The sequence below is a fragment of the Vulpes vulpes genome, chromosome 2 (assembly GCF_048418805.1).
Source record: "Vulpes vulpes isolate BD-2025 chromosome 2, VulVul3, whole genome shotgun sequence".
Classification (NCBI taxonomy): Eukaryota; Metazoa; Chordata; class Mammalia; order Carnivora; family Canidae; genus Vulpes; species Vulpes vulpes.
The window spans coordinates 42,069,953-42,081,308 of record NC_132781.1 but is presented as its reverse complement, the minus strand read 5'-3'; the positions used below and the strand labels follow the sequence as shown (position 1 = coordinate 42,081,308).

Here is an 11,356-nt window from a genome sequence, read left to right as displayed (position 1 = left end):
GCTCTTAAATGCATATAGATGAAGGGTTACAAAGTAGCCTCCAAGCCAGAGAAAGAGGAGAAGGCTTATTGAGCTAAAGGCTCATTCAGTGTGAGCTCTAGAGCCAGACAGATGTGAGTTTAGGTCCCAGCTCTGTCACTTGATAGTGCTGGGACTGGGTGAGTTCCTTCTCTGTCATCCTCATTTTCCTTACTGGACCAGGCTGCACATCCTGCAGTTGCTCCGGGGTACAGTTGCCTTGTTCTGTTATCTAGTTTCTGTTGTGCCCAAGATCGCGAATCCGAGAAACTGCCAAGGAGCCGACACCGATGCAATCACACGAGGGTTTATTACAAGCCCGAGCCTGGGTCCAAGTAGCGCAGCGTCGGGTATACTTGGACCCAGGCTCGGGCTTGTAATAAACCCTCGTGTGATTGCATCGGTGTCGGCTCCTTGGCGGTTTCTCGCATTCGCGATCTTGGGCACAACACTTGGGGACTCGTCCGGGATCCAAGAAACCTCCAGGACCCCATCTGGAGGGTTTCACGCGTGGTGAGTGCACTCACTCAACTTTTTCCACCTTTGGCGCGCATATTTTCTGAGAGCTCTAAACTGTACTGTACCTGTAGGAATTCCAATCTGTATTGGGTCGGCATTGGCTTAGGCGGACGCGCTGGCCGGCCGTCGACCGGGGGTCTTCAGGAGACAACAGTTTCATTTCCCTCCCCTGTGCCTATGCCCATCTTAACTGATCACTGGCTTTCTGCACAGCCCTGTGCTAAACACGAAGGCACTCCCAGTCTAAGGTATGGATAGATATGGGTAGCTGGGAGGTTGAATAAATGTGGCTTCTAGAATGTTATCATTAGAGTTTTTTTCCCCCTCTCATTATTTCTTTATATTTTTTCTGGAGATTTCCATACTTCCCCTCTTCCCAGATTAAAACTGGCTCAGCCCTCAAAATTTGGGGGCCAGTCTTAGGTTAAAAAAGCCCATAGATATGGTTGCCTTTGAGTCACAAAACAGTCTCAAGTCATTAATGAAAGGTCCAGTTGAAGGTAAAAATAGAATTCCAGAACCTGATTTAAGGTTGTGGCTTCTCCTCTCTTCCGGTTGGAATCTAGGACAGGTGAGAAACCTGCTGGCGGAGAAGAGGAACATGGGTGTGTTGTCTTCAATAGCTTGGGGGTGGGGCTGGGGGTGGAGGGGCCTTACAGGCAGAGACAGTTTAAGCAAAGTACAAAACCACACCACTTGCTTAGGAACTCCCATGCTATTTGATGTGGTTGTGAAATCATGGATCAAAGAGATAGTTATGTCATCATGTCTTCACAGAAGTAACTCCCCTACCAGAGAGTGAGCCCCTTGAGGGCAGGGAGCATGCACCCAGAATCCTCTGGGCCAGCTGTATGCCTGCTCTCCAAGTAGTGAGTTCAACATATTTTGTTGAATGGAAGAATGATAATACTAGGCAAATGGATGTCTCTCTTTCATTTAGATTTTTATTGTTTTCTAATAATGGTGGAGGCTGGGAGATGGTGATTATTTCTTGGCCAAGTACTGGTTGTGCGTGGGGGGTGGGGGAACTCTCCTTATCACTGATGCTCAGGGGTTGACTTGGAGGTGGGAACATTTACCCTCATTGTATGGTGGGCAGGCCTGGGTACCACCCACAGACATCCTCCAGGAAGTTTGTTTTGAGGCAGAGAAAAGATTTCTCCCAAAGCAAAGGTTGTCAAGAATTAAGACCCAAACTTCCTCCCAACTTCCTGAAATGAATCTGTCCATCTGTCCATCTTGCTTCCCTAGTAGATGGGGATTAATATGAATACTCAGGGCAAAACAAAACAAACTACCTTTGTTGAATGACGGGATGAAATTTGGCAGATTCAGTGTGAGGGAATGACCTTGTTAACAACGGGATGGGTGATTGTAGTTCAAGGGAAACACCAAAAGTTCAAGAATTGTGCCTTAGCAGGTTAAGTGCTACCTCTACCTCTATCTCTTAGCTGCTGCTGGGTGCTGCCAATACCATGAAGTCATAGCATGTCTGGAGACAGCGACTGTCTTCCCACCAACGTCTGGGAGCTACCTCATTCTCTTTGGGCTTTGAACAATGGTTGCACGAGACGAGCTTCATTAGACCTCTGAAACTGATGACAGTTCATAACTTTGAGATTGGTTGAGCCCACTAGTCCCTATGCCTGCCAATTTTAGCCACAAACCCAAAGCAGGCACCTCTAATTAGCAGTCTTACATATCCCATTGCCAAATTGATGTGGGTTTCCTACCCCCAATGCTGACCTCACTCCCACCCTGTCCTTGATGTTGTCTGACAACCTTGCACCTTGCACATAGATTCCTCACTCTCCCAGCATTCCCAACCTGTTCATTCCATGTGTATTTGCCCATGCTCTCCTCCTGTCTGCAGTGCCCTTCTTAGCTTACCTTATTAACCTAAAAAACATCTTTTCTCTGTCAAGACTGAGCTTGGGCATTATGGCTATGAAGATATTCTTTGCTCCCCCTAGCATCGCATCTTCCAAGATTTTTTTCATGTTAACTACTGAATGCAAACCAATCAGATGACACTGGTTTCTTGAAAAAGGAATGCAATCTTAGACCAAATTAAGAAAGACATGGTATCAAGAAGAAGGTAGGTGAAAATCCTCCTTGTATCTTCTTTACTCAGATTATATCTAGAGCAATGATTTTCTTTTTTTTTTTTTAAGATTTTATTTATTTATTCATGAGAGACAGAGAGAGAGAGAGAGACGGAGACAAGCAGAGGAAGAAGCAGGCTCCATGCAAGGAGCCCAATGTGGGACTTGATCCCAGGATTCCAGGAGAGAGAGAGAGAGAGAGAGAGAGAGAGAGACGGAGACAGGCAGAGGAAGAAGCAGGCTCCATGCAAGGAGCCCAATGTGGGACTTGATCCCAGGATTCCAGGATCACACCCTGGGCCGAAGGCAGGGTCCAAACCGTTGAGCCACTCAGGGATCCCCAAGAGCAGTGATTTTCAAGTGTGGTCCATGGCTTCTTGGGAATCCCCCCAAGCACCCTCATAGGATCCTCAAAGTCAAAACTACTTTCATAATAATACTAAGACTTCGTCGTTCCCACTCTGCAAACATTTACACTGATGGTGCAAAAGCAATGATGAGTAAAACTGCTAGTACCTAAGCATGAATCAAGATAGGGCTTATCACCACCAGCTTACTCATGAATGTCCCGGATGGAATGGCAAAATTACTAATTTTGTTAAATCAAACCTTGAGTATAAAACTATTCTGTACGATGAGCTAAAAAGCACACATAAATCACCTGTATTGCACATACAAGCAGGACAGTTGTCTGGAGGAAAGCACACAATTATTTGAGATGTGAGCTAAACAAACTGCTTTTTATTCATGGAACACCATTTTTCTGCCGAAATAGTGACTGAGAAACTGGTTAGATCTGTCCTCTATCATGTTAGTCATCCTTCATAGTTTCATTTCCTCTGCAATGTTGCCATTCATTCATTCATCCCTCAGATACTGAGCACCTCTTATGTATCAAAAATTCCATCTATATCTCCATCTAGGTGAGATTAAGGTGGTTTAATATGCTCCCCCTATTGATCTGAAAGGTTTCTGGAAATGTGTGGAGAGATTTCATTTTAGGCACTCATGAAGACCCATGGGAATCCAGAAGTCTCTTTTATACCTTTTTTTAGGGAAAAAGTTTTTTTCCCTAAAATTTTCCTATTTATAGACATTAGCCCACATTTACACACAAATACATAACATTTGTTGCTAATAAGTCTGGCTGGAAAATGGCGAATCACTTCGAAAACACTTTTTTTTTTTTTCTGACATTGTCACCTTTCTATTACCATAAATCTTTATAATCAAACTGGAGAGAGAAGAGGTCCAAGAGAAGAGGTCCAAGGGGCCAACTTGCCATGTCCGCCTCAGCTTGTAGCCCCCAGGCATGAAGGTAAATGAACATTCTCATCCTGTTCTTCGCCTTGGCTGCAGTGTTGATTTCATGCTCTCTCTGGCTTCGGATGCTAGGTCTTTCCCTTGTATACTTGGCTATGTCAGAAACCACTGCTTGAGGAAACTCACAACCCTTATGCACTGCTGGTGGGAATGCAAAATGGTGCAGCTGCTTTGGAAAACTGTTTGGAAGTTTCTCAAAATGTTAAACATAGAGTTACCATATGACCCAGCAATTCCATGTATATATCCAAGGGGAATGACATATGTTCACAGAAAAAACTTGTACACAAATGTTCATAGCTTTATTTATAATAGCCACACACACACAAAAAGGCAAACAACCCAATGTCCATCAACTGATGAATGAATGAATAAAATATAACATAGTCATACAGTAGAATATTATTTTGTAATAAAAAACATGAAGTACTGATACACCTTGCAAAACAGATGAACCTTTAAAACGCTGTACTAGGGCAGCTCTGGTGGCGCAGGGGTTTAGCGCCGCCTGCAGCCTAGGGCATCATCCTGGGGTCCCCGGATCGAGTCCCACATCGGGCTTCCTGCGTGGAGCCTGCTTCTCCCTCTGCCTGTGTCTCTGCTTCTCTCTCTCTCTGTCTCTATGATTAAATAAATAAAAAAATAAAACGCTGTACTAAGTGTAAGAAGCCAGTCACAAAAAGACAAGGATATATTGTACGATTCCATTTATATGAAATATCCGCGGTAGGAGGATCTACGGAGACAAGAAGTAAATTAGCCCAGGGCTGAGAGGGGCAGGTGTTGGCAGGAATGGGAATGACTGCCAATTGGTACAGGGTTTCTTCTTGGAATAATGAAAACAGTTTAAAATTAGATTGGGGTGATGGCTGTACAACTCTGAATACCTTAAAAATGACTGAATTGGGGGCGCCTAGGTGGCTCAGTTGGTTAAGTGTCTGATTCATGATCTTAGCGCATGTCTTAATCTCAGGATCCAAGTTCAAGCCCCGTGTTGGGCTCCACACTGGGTGTGGAGTCTACTTAAAAAAAAAAAAAAATAGGGCAGCTCTGGTGGCAGAGTGGTTTAGCACCGCTTGGGGCCAGGGGTGTGATCCTGGGGACCCGGATCGAGTCCCACACTGGGCTCCCTGCATGGAGCCTGCTTCTCCCTCTGCCTGTATCTCTGCTTCTCTCTCTCTCTCTCTCTGTCTCTCTCTCTGTCTCTATGAATAAATAAATAAAACAATTTTAAAAAATAATAAAGTGTATACTGAATTGTACACTTTAAATGTGTGAGTTGTATGGTAAGTGAATTTTAGCTTAATAAAACTACCAAGAAGAGTGGGCAGCCTGGGTGGCTCAACGGTTTAGCACCGCCTTCAGCCCAAGGCGTGATCCTGGAGAGCCAGAATCGAGTCCCACGTCGGGCTCCCTGTATGGAGCCTGCTTCTCCCTCTGCCTGTGTCTCTGCCTCTCTCTCTTTGTGTCTCTCATGAATAAACAAATAAAGTCTTTAAAAAAAGAAGTACCAAGAAGAAATCAAATGCCAGGAGAAAACCAAATAAATCTCAGTGTATCTGGAAGGTACCATTTAAACTATCACCAATTTCTAGAAAACTCACCTTCTTGATTAGTTTCGGTTGAAAGGAACAATTATCTTTTCCCTTCAGTGGTGTCTGAAATTGAATTTTTCTACTGGGCTTCTCCTTCTTTACCCCCCTGCCCTCAGCTTGTAATCCTGTGGGGTGGTTCTCACCTTTCTTCAGAGAATAAACCCAAGAGAGGCTAAGACAGTCCAAGGTCACATCTCAAGAACATATACGTCCCAAGTTAAGTTGTTTCTATTGGTTGAAGGCTGCTCTCCCAAAGGTGCAAAGAGATGATAACCAGTTGCCATTAAGTTATACTTGAAAAATATTTTATTCTCACCCCCCTTAGAAGTCTCAGAGGCACAAAAGGACCTGGGGAAATGAAGTGACTTTGCATTACAAATAGTTTAAGTTTTTAACTGGAATGCCCTCAGCTTGTCACCTCTGCCTGATGCAACCTCAACTCGTCATTCCAGTGTGCCTACTGACATTGCCACTCTCTATGTATGCCAGGGAATGAAAAGGGTTGGAGAGCACTAGAGTCTTCTTGGTGTTTTCTGTGGCCAAAAGCACTGAACTGAGGTGTCTCTCTGACTCATATATGGCCACCACAATCCAGAAAAAGAGGCTGATGCTATAGAGAATGGGCTAATAGCTAAGTGACTTTGGGAGAAGTTACTTAACCTCAGTAAGCCTCAATTTTGTCATTTGTGTAAGAGAGATGAAAATCATAGCTGTCTCCCTGTGTGGTTGTGAGGATCCAATGAGCTATTGCATGGAACATACTTAGCTAGAGCCTGGTACACAGCTAGCACTCAATAAATGTAGTTGCTGTGCTTGTTAATTGCATGTAGTCTCTTGGCACTGGTGGTTGGGGTGAACTTGGGCTTGCAGACTGACTTCTCTCCATATTCTTACACTGATCAGAGGGAACAAACTCATTTTAATATATCCCGAAAACCTTCCATCGTAACTGAGAAGAAAAAACTGAGAGAAACCAGTCCAAGTGGTCTCTGACACAGCCATGTGATCAATGGCATAGGCTCTTAAAGGGATGACCATTAAATATATATATATATATATTTAAATAGTAAACTTTACACCCAACATGAGCCTTGAACTCATGACCCTGAGATTAAGAGTCACATGCTCTACCAACTGAGCCAGCCAGGCTCCCCAAGAATTTTTTTTAAAGATTTATTTATTTATTTATTCATGATAGACATAGAGAGAGAGAGAGGCAGAGACACAGGCAGAGTGAGAAGCAGGCTCCATGCTGGGAGCCTGATGCAGGACTCGATCCCGGGACTCCAGGACTGCGCCCTGGGCCAAAGGCAGGCGCTAAACTGCTGAGCCACCCAGGGATCCCCCTCCCTAAAGAATTTTTAATGAAAAGAAAAATGCCTATGATGTGATGCTCCCAAGAAAAAGTAGTACACAAATTGTATGTACCGTGTGTTCATTTAACAAAGAAACAATCAGACAAACTTGCCTGTGTAGAGAAAACCAACCTGGAGAGAGTCCCTGAAGTATGAATAGTGGTAGTGAAGTTGTGGGTAATTTTTTCTTCCTTCTATTTTTCTGAATTTGTCAAATATGTCTTCATGAAAAAAAAAACCTCCATGTTTATTTAAAAGACAGCCACCTCAGAACGGATAAGATGAAGCATGGGCCTGATACCAGAGGAAAACCCTTTAGGCATCAGGATAGTGAAGAAGACCCTCTGGGGGCCCATGCTCCTCTCTTTCTCCAAGAGTATAGTTACCCACCTTAGGGTTTTCTGGGGCCCTGCCCAGCCTCAGTCAACCTGTGCCCATCTTTGAGCACTGCCTGTGGGTACCAGTTTGGGCTGGGCCCTGAAATTACATTTCTGGGGACAGAAACTGTGTCTTGATCATCTTGGAGCCTCCGAGGTCAAAAGCAATGCCCTGTGTGTAGTAAGAACACAGTAAGGGTTGAATAGAGAGCATATCCAGGTTGTTATTTATGACTTGTGACTTGACTTGCCAGCCAAGCCTCTGGGACCAGATGGTACTTACAAAATTCACAGAGTCATTAGTGCACCAGTATGGAAAGAGGCAACTGGGGGATTCAGTTCTCCTAAACCAGCCTCATCATTATCCCCCATATTCTCATTGTTCTGCCGTCCCCTCTGATTAGGAATTACTTTTCAGATGGTGCAAAGATCTCCATTAGCTCAAAGACCCTTATGTTGTGGGGTCTGAATATATGATATTCAATCTTACATTTTCCAATCACTATTGTAATTCATTTATCCTGACAGGGCTCTTACTGACAAGAATCTGGCTATGCTGTGGGCCAGCTACATCCCCTATAACTTGACAATTCAACCCTGCAAAGCCCTTCTGATCTAGCTCTTTCCTGGTCCTGGGCTCCTACCCCAGGGCTCCCTCCCTCCTCTTACTTTGCTCCAGCTGCATCATGTTATCTGCCTACATGGGCCCAGTGTTTTGGGCTCCAAGTCCCCTGCCTGGTGTGCCCTCCCCTTGGCCTATCTGCCAAACACCTCACCTCTCTTTCAAGGCTCCTTTAAGTCTCCTTTACAAAGCCTTTCTTGACTTCTATCCATGGGTAACGCTGATCTTTCCCTAAGAATACCGCCCTCTCTAGAACCTTTTTTGCACTTGTTCAATATTTACCCTTTCTACATATATTTAGTGGGCACTTGATATGGAACTAGGTACTTGGTATACTACTGGCAGCAACTGTGGGAGGAGACATTGTTCCCATTTGCTGATGAGGACACTGCGACTCAGAGAAGTGAAGGATTGGTCTAGGCTCTCACAGACATTAATGATCAAGCCAGAATGGACACTGGGTCTGTGTGATTCTAACACTCAGTCAAGTTTTGCCCACTTGAACTGGGTTACTCAGCCATGTGGTGGCTGCTACAAGTTGTAGTGGTGGCTGTGCATTCTCTCTCTCTCTCTTTTTTTTTTTTAAAGATTGATTGATTGATTGATTGATTGATGATAGACATAGAGAGAGAGAGAGGCAGAGACACACACAGGAGGAGGGAGAAGCAGGCTCCATGGAGGGAGCCCGACACAGGACTCAATCCTGGCACTCCAGGATCGCGCCCTGGGCCAAAGGCAGGTGCTAAACCACTGAGCCACCCAGGGATCCCCTGCATTCTCAATAGTTCCCTGATAGGCACGGAAGAGCAATCTGGTTGGAAAGGGACCAGCTAAGGGGTGGTCTGAAGCTGCATTTGGAAAGCCATCGTACTGCTTTTTATAAACTGTATGTTTACATAAGGCAGTTTTAGAGCAGGTTGATAGAGATTATGGAGTGCTGAAACCCCTTTCCTGACACTGCGGATGAACTCAGGAAATATTTGCGGGGAGAGGGCTAGATCAGGGAAGCAGAAGGCAGAAATGCAGGTGTAGAAAGTTACGTGTCCATGTCAGGATGATCAGTCACTCAACTTCATCATCCACACTGAGTCAGACCAAAAAGGCCATTCCATCAGCCAATCCTCTGAGGAATTTCTAATCCAAAAGGGATGTGCAAAAGAAGAAATTCGGGGGGCATTCATAATAAACAGCCATTTATTTTTATTTTTTTAAAGATTTTATTTATTTATTCATAAACACAGAGAGAGAGAGGCAGAAGCAGGTTCCATGCAGGGAGCCTGATGCTGGACCCGATCCCGGGTCTCCAGGATCACACCCCAGGTGGCACCAAACCGCTGCGCCACCAGGGCTGCCCTAAACAGCCATTAAATAGCATTCTCATGCTCCTGAGAAGGAAGCAGCAATTTTTATTTTCTAAAAATAAGAAAGAAAAAATTAATTGGAAAGAGCAAGAAACAATCACTATTATTAACAAAATTAAATTTTGACCTTTGAATGTAATTTTTTGTTTGTTTGTTTGTTTGTTTTTCAAAGAGCCATCATAGATCATTATCTCATTTGGTTCTCACTTTCCATTAAGTGAAGTGTCCGGAGAGCCTTTTGCCCCTAATCCATGGGGGGGGAAAGCTCTTGTTTTGTTTTGTTTTTTTAAAGACTTTACCCATTCATGAGAGACACAGAGAGAGAGGCAGAGACATAGGCAGAGGGAGGAGCAGGCTCCATGCAAGGAGCCAGACATGGGACTCAATCCTGGATCTCAGGATCACGCCCTGAGCCAAAGGCAGACATCCAATCGCTGAGCCACCCAGGTGACCCAAAAGCTCTTGGTATTAAAAATTGAGAGGAATGAATAAGCCCTAATGGATCCTGTGAGGCAAGCCCTCCAGTGCTCATAATGGAAACTGAAGTTACTTGGTGAGCTGTTGTGGGCAGAGAGAGGGATTGGGTAGGTCCTTATTGACTGGAAGTGAGTTGAACCTTGGGTCTTGGTAGACAGAAATGGTCATTGTGACAAGGCAGATAAGCTGTTATTACCTTTACTTCCCTTGGTGGTCATTTCAGATTTGTTTGGATTGGCAAGAACATTCTTAAAAGTCCTCAAATGACATCACCAGAAGTACCAGGCAATATCCTTGCACACAGGGCAAAGTTAAATACCCTCTGGATTGACCAATCAGGAATGAGTAACTTGCTTGTTGAGGTAGATCCCTGAAGCCTGGACCCCCATCTCTTCCTTTCACCTTTATTTATTGTCTTCTTTCCAGATAGCAATAGTAGTAGATGCTATCGCATAAAGAAGCATTAATTCTATTATGTTTCCTCTGTTCTTCATCCTTTTATTATTATTATTATTTCATCCTTTTATTATTGATTGGATTCTAGGTCCTACTTTTTAATAGGTCATGGCATATATAGTTAATAAATAATAGCATATTAAGCTTCAAGGTCATTGTTTTCACTGTCATCAATGTCATCATCATTTTCAATCCATGTTGATTCAGTTTAATGCAATTTGGTAGTTTTTTGAGCTCCTACTCATTCAAAGCATTTTGTTGGGCACTGAGGATACCACAGCGTCTTTAAATATGGCTCCTATTCTCAGGAGGCTTACCGTCTAGTGAGAAGACAGACATTAGAGAAGTAATTATATGCCATTAGGATAATTAGCAAAGGATGCTAGAGGAGAGTGTGGTAGGAAGACTCAAACTAATATTGTTGGGGAGAGTAGGGAATGGACACAAGGAAGGAAGAAGAGGAAGTAAGATTCCAGCTGTGAATGGAAGGATGAATTTCAGTGGTTAATACAACAGGACCAAGGTCTAGAGAACTTGGCATATTTGTAAGCTTAAAGGAAGTCCAGGTGTTTCACATCACAAGAGTGAGTTATAGGAGATGAACTAGGAGAGCCTAGCCAGAGCTACGCTATGGATTTGGGACTTTATCTCAAGGGATTGGGAAAGCTGGATTAGGTGGTTAGAATGTGTTATACTAAGCAGGTAGTAGATGATCACTATGAAGATGAGGATGATAGTAATAGCAAACACTTATATTGTGCTTACTCTGCCAGTTATTGTTCTAAGCACCTTACAAACATTAATTTACATAAAGACCCATTCTAATCCACCCCTATGGATTGTGACAAGGCAGATAAACTGTTATTACCTTTATTTCCCTTGGTATGCTGGCATCATACCAGGGCAAGGAGGACTGGAAAGAGTAGGAGGAGGTAGGATTGTTCCCCTTCAGGAGGAAGAGCAAAGAATGGAGTAGGTGGTATCTTTCCTTGTTGAAATGCTGCAGTTGTTTTGCTGACCAGGCTCTAAGCCTGCTCTCCCATCCATTTCTGGTAGTAGTCTTTCACATTTTCTTTGTGTCCTACCACTGCAAGGTATCTTCCTCACAGATGGAGAGTCAAGGTATGGGTTGCAGTAGTCACAACAAA

At 43.8% G+C, this 11,356-nt stretch overlaps 1 non-coding gene across 1 annotated transcript; it reads right to left on the bottom strand.

Moving 5' to 3' along the window:
* Positions 1–6,636: 6,636 nt before the first annotated feature.
* On the bottom strand, positions 6,637–6,709 carry TRNAK-CUU (transfer RNA lysine (anticodon CUU)). The gene has a single exon. It is a non-coding gene; the product is annotated as a tRNA-Lys (tRNA).
* Positions 6,710–11,356: the final 4,647 nt, after the last annotated feature.